Raw genomic sequence first — 8,703 nt, forward strand, 5'->3', positions numbered from 1 at the left:
TTTGTGCATTGGGCCTCTAGTTTTAATATAATATACCTACATGTAGTTTTTGTTTTGTTTGTGTTTTTTGCTTTTGCATCTATCCTGCTTGGTATTCTCTTGGTTTCCTGGTCCTATGGCTTGGTACCTGACATTAATTGGGGAAAATTCACAATCATTATAGCTTCAAATATTTATTTTGTTTTCCCTTCTCCTTTTGGTATTCCCATTATTCATCTTATACCTAATATTTAGATGTCCCACAATTCTTGGATATTCTGTTTTATTATTTTTAGTCTTTTTTTCTTTGCTTTTCAGTTTTGGAAGATTCTATTGAGATTTTTTTTTCTCAGGTGTGCAGTCTGATGCTGTATCCACCAAGCAACAGTGGCCAGGGCTCTTATTTATTTTTTATTAGAATTTCTGTCTCTCTGCTCACATTGTCTATCTATTCTTGCCTGCTGTTGAACTTATCCATTCGATCCCTTAGCATATTTATCATAGTTGTTTTAAATCCCCAATCTGATAATTCCAACATCCCTGCCCTATTTCAGTCTGGTTTTGATGCTCATTTTGTCTCTTCAAACTATGATTTTTTAAAAATAATTTTTAGTTGTTCAAGGACTGTAGATGTATAATATTATATTAGTTTCAGGTGTACAAACCAATGATTAGATATTATTTATATAACTCAGGAAGTGATTACCCTGATAAATCTAGTACCCCTGACACCATTCATCATTATTATAGTATTAATGACTACATTCCCTCTGTTGCATTTTACATCCCATGACTATTCTATAACTACCAATTTGTACTTCTTAATCCCTTCCCTGTTTTACCCATTACCCCAACCCCGCTCCATTCTGCCAACCATTAAAATATTCTCTGTATTTATGAGTCTGTTTTTCTTCCTCTTCTCCTCCTCCTCCTCCTCCTCCTCCTCCTCCTCCTCTTCCTTCTTCTTCTTCTTCTTCTTTGATTCCACATTTAAGTGAAATTATCTGGCATTTGTCTGATTTATTTCACTCAGCACAGTACCCTCTAGGTCTATCCATGTTGTTGCAGATGACAAGATTTCATTCTTTCTATGGCTGAGTCATATTCCATTGAATATATGCACCACTTGTTCTTTATCCATTTATCTATTAGTGGACACTTAGGTTGATTCCCTATCTTGGCTATGGCAAATAATGCTGCAATGAACATATGGATGTATATATTTTTCGATTTAGTGTTTTGAGTTTCTTTGTATAAATACCAAGAAGTGGAAATGATGGGTCCTTCTTTATCTTGTTATATCCTTTGTTTTAAAGTCCATTTTATCTGGTATAAGTATTGCTACCCCAACCTTTTTTGTTTGTATCCATTTTCATGATATATCTTTTTCCATCCCTTTACTTTCAGTCTGTGTGTCTTTCAATCTGAAGTGAGTCTCTTGTAGATAGCATATGTAAGTAAAGGTCTTGTTTTGTTATCCATTCAGCCACTGTATGTATTTTTTAAATGTTTTTATTGATTTCAGAGGGAGGAAGAGGGAGAGAAAGAAACATCAATGATGAGAGTGAATCATCAATTGGCTGCCTCTTTGTACACCCCCTACTGGGGATCAAGCATGCAACCCAGGCATGTTCCCTGACCTCCAAGTTCATGGGTCGATGCTCCACCACTGAGCCACACTGGCCAGGTGCCACCCTGTCTTTTGATGAGAGCATTTAACCATTTGCATTTAAAGTAATTGTTGCCCTGGCCGGAGGGGCTCAGTTGGTTGGAGCATCACTCCATACACTAAAAAGTGATGGGTTTGACTTCCGGTTGGGGAACATGAGGAGGCAACTGATCAATGTTTCTCTCTCACATCAATATTTTTTCTCTCTCTCTCAAAATCAATTTAAAATAATAATAAAGTAATTGTTGATTGATGTGTACTTATCATTTTATTATTCATATTTTTTGTCTTTTTTTTTTCCTTCTTTTTAAGAAGACCCTTTAACATTTCTTGTAATACTGATTTGGTGGTAATGAAATTTTAGCTTTTTCTTACTGAGAAATTCTCAGTCCTTTAATTCTAAATAATAGTTTTGCTGGATAGAATAACCTTGGTTGTAAGTTCTTGCTTTTAATAATTTTGAATATTTTGTGCCAATCCTTTCTGACCTGCCAAGTTTCTGTTGAAAAAAAAAAACAGCAAATAGGATTATGGGAGCTCTCTTATAGGTTATGCTTTTCTCTTGCTGCTTTTAAGATTCTCTCTTTGCTTTTAACCTTTGGCGTTTTAATTATGATGTGTCTGGTGTGAGGTTCTTTGGGATAATCTTGTTGGCACACTGCATTTTCTAGACTTGTATGTCTATTTCCTTCACCAGGGTAGGGAAGTTTTCTGTCACTATTTTTTGAAATAGATTTCAATCCCTTGCTCTCTCTCTTCTCCTTCCAGCACCCCCATGATGTGAATGTTTGGTTTACTTGAATTTATTCCAGAGGCTCCTTAAACTGTCCTAATTTTCTTTGGATTCTTTTTTCTGTTCTGATTGGGTGTTTTCTGCTTAATTACCTTCAAATTACTGATTTGATCCTCTGCTTTACCTATACCACGGCTGATTCCCTATAATATGTTCTTCATTTCAGTTAGTGTATTCCTCATTTCTGACTGGTTCATTTTTATCCTCATTTTTATGTTTCCTATCTCTTCATTGGATTTCTCACTAAGTTCATGTACTTTCCCTAAGTTCATTGAGCATACTTATAACCAGTGTTTTGAACTCCGCATCTGGTAGATTGTTTATTTCTTTCTCTGGAGTTTTGTTCTGTTCTTTCACTTGGGACGTTTCTTTGTCTCCTTCTTTTGTCTACCTCCTTGTGTTTGTTTCTATGTGTTAGGTAGACTGCTACATCTCTAGGTCTTGGTAGAGTGGCCTTATGTAGCAGGTGCCCTATAGGGCTTAGTGGCACCACAGCCTCCCTGGTCACTTGAGCTTGCACTTCAGATGCAACCCCCCCCCCCCCCCACCTCCCACACACACCCCTGTGTGGGCTGTATACACCCTCCTGTTGTTGATCCTTGATTGCTGTTGGGAGGAATTTACCCCCAGGCCATTCAGCTGCGCTGACTGATCACTATCACTGTAGAGATGCTGCTGTGCAGAGGCTGACTCCTGGAGCAGGACTTGCTTCAGTGAGGCTCTGGTGCCTGCTGAGTCTGCCCCTTGAGTGTGTTGCTTGTGGAGGCAATTAGGTGGTGCTTCAGTATGTTCTGAAGCTGTCCACCAGGTGTGCTGGCTCTCAGGCCTTCCGGGAGGTGCAGGCCAAGGTCAGCCACCACATGTGGCCTGTCTGGGGCCACTCAGCATGAGTTGCAAAGTGACCTGCATGTCTGTTTCTTGTGCTGGGTTTGGAGATGCCCAGGAGAGACCAATCTGTGAATAAAGTTGGGCTGCCACTAGTGCCAGGCCTGGGGCCACTTAGCGAGAGGTACAAGGCACTCTGAGGCCAGATACTGCTTGTTTGGGAGTTTTAGGAAAGTTTGTAGCATGAGCCAAGACAGACCATCTGTAAGGAAAAGCCAGTGGAAATGGTTTGGGTGTGCCCAAAATTTGGGTGGGGCAGGTTCTCAGGGAATCTCCAGGGCAGGGCTAACAATGTTATCCAGACTGATGGAGACTCAGATATGGAGCCTGCCTGCTGGCTCAGTGGAGGGAGGGCTCAGCAAAGGAACAATGGTCTTTGCCAGCACTTCTGTCTGGGAGAAAGCTGTCCTTCTGGCTCTTGCCCTGATGCCAAACAATTCAGTTTTTTCTTATATGTCCCCGGTGCTTTTCGAGCTGCTGCCCCAGTGCTGGATCTCTGAGCTAGTGAGTCCCAGTAAGCCTGTGAGCAGTCCCTTTAAGAGGAACACCTGGGACTCCAGAAGTCCTCCATCTTACTCAGCCACAATCCTCACTGGTTTCACAGCCAGAAGTTATGGGGACTTCTCTTCCTGACACTGGAACCCTGAATGGGGGGCCTGGTATGGGCCTAGGACCTCTCAATTCTCACGGGGGATGTCTGCAGCCAAGATATCCCTCCTGACTTTAATCCAGCCTGTTCAGAGACTCTGTCCCTCCTACCAGTCTAGGTGTGGCTTCTTTATATCCTTATTTGTAGGACTTCTGTTTACCTAGATTTCAGGTGTTTCTGAATGGTGGTTGTCCTGTAGTTTAGTTGTAATTTTGAAGTAGTTGTGGGAGGATGCAAGCACAGCATTTACCTACTCTGCCATCTGGACTGGAAGCTCCAAACTATGATATTTTTGCCTTTTAGTATACCTTTTCATTTTTTTCTTGCTTGCTGGACATGATGTACTGAGTTAAAGGAATTGCCATTAGTAGTCCTTTAGTAACATGGTGGTACAATTTAGTAGTGTGTGTGTGTGTGTGTGCGCGCGCACACACACACACACACACACACACGTGATCCATAGTCACATATTTCAGAATACTTGCTTTTCTTCTCCCCCTGCCAGAAGCATGAGGGGACTTTTTTCTAATATTGTGAGAACCTGGTCAAGCTTCTGGAGGTAAAACTCATAATGTGTGAGGTCTGCCTACGACTTAGTCCCCTTGGCATTCTTGACTCTCAAATTGTCCACAGTGAGCCCCCAGCAGTTCCTCAATTACCGTTTAGGTGTTCCCACCAGGGAACGGAACTCACAGAGGTATCTCATACGGATTTCTCTGTGGTAAGCTGAGATTCTCACTATTTGCCTGAGGGTCTCCCCAGCTTTGGGGACAGCAGTTTGCCCTGTTTCCTCATTTCTCCTACAGACCTAAGAAGAGTTGTTGATTGTCTAGTTTGTTCACCTTTGTACTAGTTGTTAGGATAGGGGTTACCTTCCAAGCCCTATACACACAGGCAGGAAGCTAGCATTCTCACCATTACCCTTCCATGGCACTAAATGTAGGATGAGCTGCCAATGTGTTTCCCAGTTATTCGTTGGTCTTTGGACTTTACTTATGGTTGCTTGTGCCATCCAAGTTGTGTCAGTTATTGAGGGCCGGGCTCAGTGCTGGGTGCTCAGGAGACCAGGAAGAGTAAGACCAACATGTCCCTGCTTTCCTGGAATGTCCAGTCCATTGAGGCAAGGAGGATCGGTTCAGTAACAACAGCACCAGATGTGAACCGAGATCTGGACTCCAGGTTTGGTCTTGATGAAGAAACCATAGGGCCTGTGGCCACCAAATCTAGAGCAGCACCTACACGGTACAGATGGAGAGACACGCTCAGTGACGGAAGAGACTGGCCCAGGGTTTCATGGTGGCACCGCTCTGGAGACTTAGTTCAGAGCCCTTTTCTCTTTATCAAAAAGCTGCTCCTGCCCACAATTTCAACTCCGTCTGTGCCGGAGGAGCATTTGGAGTAGGAAGTGGGACGAGCACATCTAGCTGGATGAAGAGAGTGCAGTGAGTTAGAGCAGTGGTCAGCAAACTCATTAGTCAACAGAGCCAAATGTCAACAGGACAACGATTGAAATTTCTTTTGAGAGCCGAAAACCGACTTCTGCGCATGGGCCACGAAGTTTCAATCGCACTGTACGTGCGCGCCCGCACGTGGTATTTTGTGGAAGAGCCACACTCAAGGGGCCAAAGAGCCGCATGTGGCTCAGTTTGCCGACCACTGAGTTAGAGGCAACACCTGCCGGCAGAAAAGCTCTGCAGGGAGCTGCCCAATGGACAGACCAATGGACAGACCCAGAGAGGTATTTGCAGGGACTCGGCCCCTCCCACTGGCCACGCCTTGACCTCTCCCATTCTAACTATGGCTGGACAGGCTCAGAGGACTTCTGAGAAATTTCCCTCATCAACTCTTTGGTTACTTTGAAGTAACAAAAACGCAGGATACATGCTGATTTCTTTTTCTTTATTTTCCAGGTTTTAAAATGAGTGATGTTTTTAGCATTATCCAAATATATTTTTTTAAATTCATGGATTTGAACATATCCAGTGTGTTTTAATCCAATGCAATTAAAGATGTCCACATTGTCCCATCTTTAGCAAGAGAGAACCTTTTCTAGGTAGATCCTGGATCCTTTCCATCAGCGTTCAGTAGTCTTTAAGAGCGTACTTAATATTTAGTTTGACAATATGTTCCAGGCTTATCACATTTTCTGCCCCAAACCTGCAGGCAGCCATTTCTCCAAGGAGCACCTTGGGTATGAAAAGGCCACAGTCTGGGCTCATCTGTCTCTTGGGAGAGTTTCTTCATGTTTCCTGGCTGAGACATGAAAATTATGTCTCTTGCCTAACTCCAAAACACATATTCTGTCCAAGGCCTGAATATAAAAGGGGGAAATTCCTTGTGCTTCTGTAAGACTTTACAGTCGTTTCTCAATTTAAGGCAGTGGTTTTTTCACCCTGCCGCCATACTAGAATGCCCGAGGAAGCTTTATAAAAAATACTGACACTTGGCTTTATCTCCAGAGATTCTGGTTTAACTGGACTAGGACTGGCCTGGGAAATAGGTTTTTTTAAAGTGTGAAGCAACCAGAGATGGTGCTCAACCCTGGATGTACATTGTTTATCATTCCATATGTTTTTACACTTTACCACATATGCATGGATCTTTAAACAATACTGTTGTGCGTGCCTTAAAACTTTATGCAAATTGTATCCGGAATGTAGCCTTTCTAAGCTTATTCTTTTCCCTAACACTGTTTTGATGCACCCCAAATTGATCTTGACACCTCCAGTGTATTCATTGTAACTGTTGTAGCACATTAAAACCTTCCCTTTACCCCATCATTTCCTGCTCCCCTTTAGTGCAAAATTCATGCAGTTAGTTGTTTAGGCCCCAAATCTTGCAGTCATCCTTGACTCCACTTTCTCTGACATCCACATCTAATCATTCAGGAAATCCTCTTAGCTCTGCCTTCGCATATATCCAGCACCTGACTTTCTCATCACCTCCACTGCTACCTACGGGTCTACCTCCTGTTAGCCCTTGCCTGGATTATTGCAGTAGCATTCTAATGGTCTCCCTGGTGGAACCTACGATCTCTACAATGTATTGTCTCAAGCAGTCAGAATAATATAAATCAAATCAGGCTGCTCCTCTTCACCAGACTCCCCCGTGGATTCCCATCTCTCTCAGTAAAATTCCGTTCTCACCAGGGCCTGCCAGACCACAGGGTGTGCATCTACCATCTCACCAGCTTCGCATCTTACTTCCTACCTCTGCTCCTCACTCATGTTGCTCGAGCCACACTTCCTTCAAAATGTCCCTGGAATATGACAATCCCATCCCCACCTCTGGGCCTTTCTACTTGCAGTTCCCCTTGCTTGGAACATTATTCCTCCAAAATTCCTAAGACATAATCCCTTACTTCTTCCAGGTCTCTGCCTAAGTGTCCACTTTTATGAAAGAAAAAGTCGTCCCGGGCCAACCTGTCTGCATTACTCCCTGTTCTTGTCCTGAATATGGGAAAAATGGATTCCTACTCTTAATTTGTTGGGTTGGCCCGGACCATCATTAGATTGCACGGAAAGGTGGCCAGAGGTACCTGGAAAGGAGTATGTTGTCTTTGAAAGGATCATCCCCCCTCCCTTCCCCCCAATCCAGGGATCCCTTCTAAACAAAAGACCGTTTCTCTTTAAACCTAGAAAGAATCTGAGGGGTTAAAGCAGAACAAGGCAACTTTTCTTTCCCCTTCCCTCCCAAACATACACTCAGTCATACCTGCCTTACCTGTCCCATGGGACATTGGTAACAGAATGAGGGAACGTGGCTCGGGCTGAGAAGCGTTCAGTTGGACTCTCTGATTTCTTCTACCACAGCCCCTTACAGCCTCTTCCCCCCAGCTCACCTTCCTTTTCCAACCCCACCCCACAGGGATGCCTGGCTCTGGCAAAAGAGAAATAAAGTATGAGAGAGAACTGCCCGGCAGGCGTGGCTCAGTGGTTGAACATCAACCTATGAACCAGGAGGTCACGGTTTGATTCCCAGTCAGGGCACATGACCGGGTTGTGAGCTCGATCCCCAGTGTGGGACATGCAGGAGGCAATCAATCAATGATTCTCTCTCATCATTGATGTTTCTATCTCTCACTCCCTTTCCCTTCCTCTCTGAAATCAATAAAAATACATTAAAAAAAAAAAAGAAATAAAGTAGCCAGAGCACTGCTTTTTCCCCCCTCAGTAAAATGGTGTTTGTCTGTCTTTAATTTTAAAATAGTCCTGCGTGAGAAAAGAGCACTGCTTTTGAGAACTGGGGAAGCGGACCCGCTCCTCCCTGTTCTCCCATCCATACCTCTGTTCTTTCCCTCCAGCCATATCTTGGTGCAGGGCCTCGATCCTTCCTGAAATGACCCATTTCTTCACCCTCTGCACCCACCCAAACAGTCTCTATCTTAAAGGTCCCGCTCCACACCAGGATCCCTCCACATCCATATCCACACCATCCCTGACCCTTGCCACCTAACGACTATTTTCCAAAACTCATCCGAGATTACTGGGAGCAGCCTGGTTCTGGGTAAGTTGAGGTGGGAGCTCTGACATAGCAACTTGACACTGAGTTCTTTTAGTTCTCAGCCTTGGCTGTATGCTGGAATCATCCGGGAGCTTTGAGATATTGTTGCCTGGGTCTCATCCCAGATTCTGATTGAATGTACCTGTGGGTGTGGCCTGGGCAGGATTTTCTAAACATCCATCCCAGGTGGTTCCACTGTGTACCAAATTGAGAACCTTCGGCTTT

The sequence above is a fragment of the Eptesicus fuscus genome, chromosome 17 (genome assembly GCF_027574615.1).
Source record: "Eptesicus fuscus isolate TK198812 chromosome 17, DD_ASM_mEF_20220401, whole genome shotgun sequence".
NCBI classification, from domain to species: domain Eukaryota; kingdom Metazoa; phylum Chordata; class Mammalia; order Chiroptera; family Vespertilionidae; genus Eptesicus; species Eptesicus fuscus.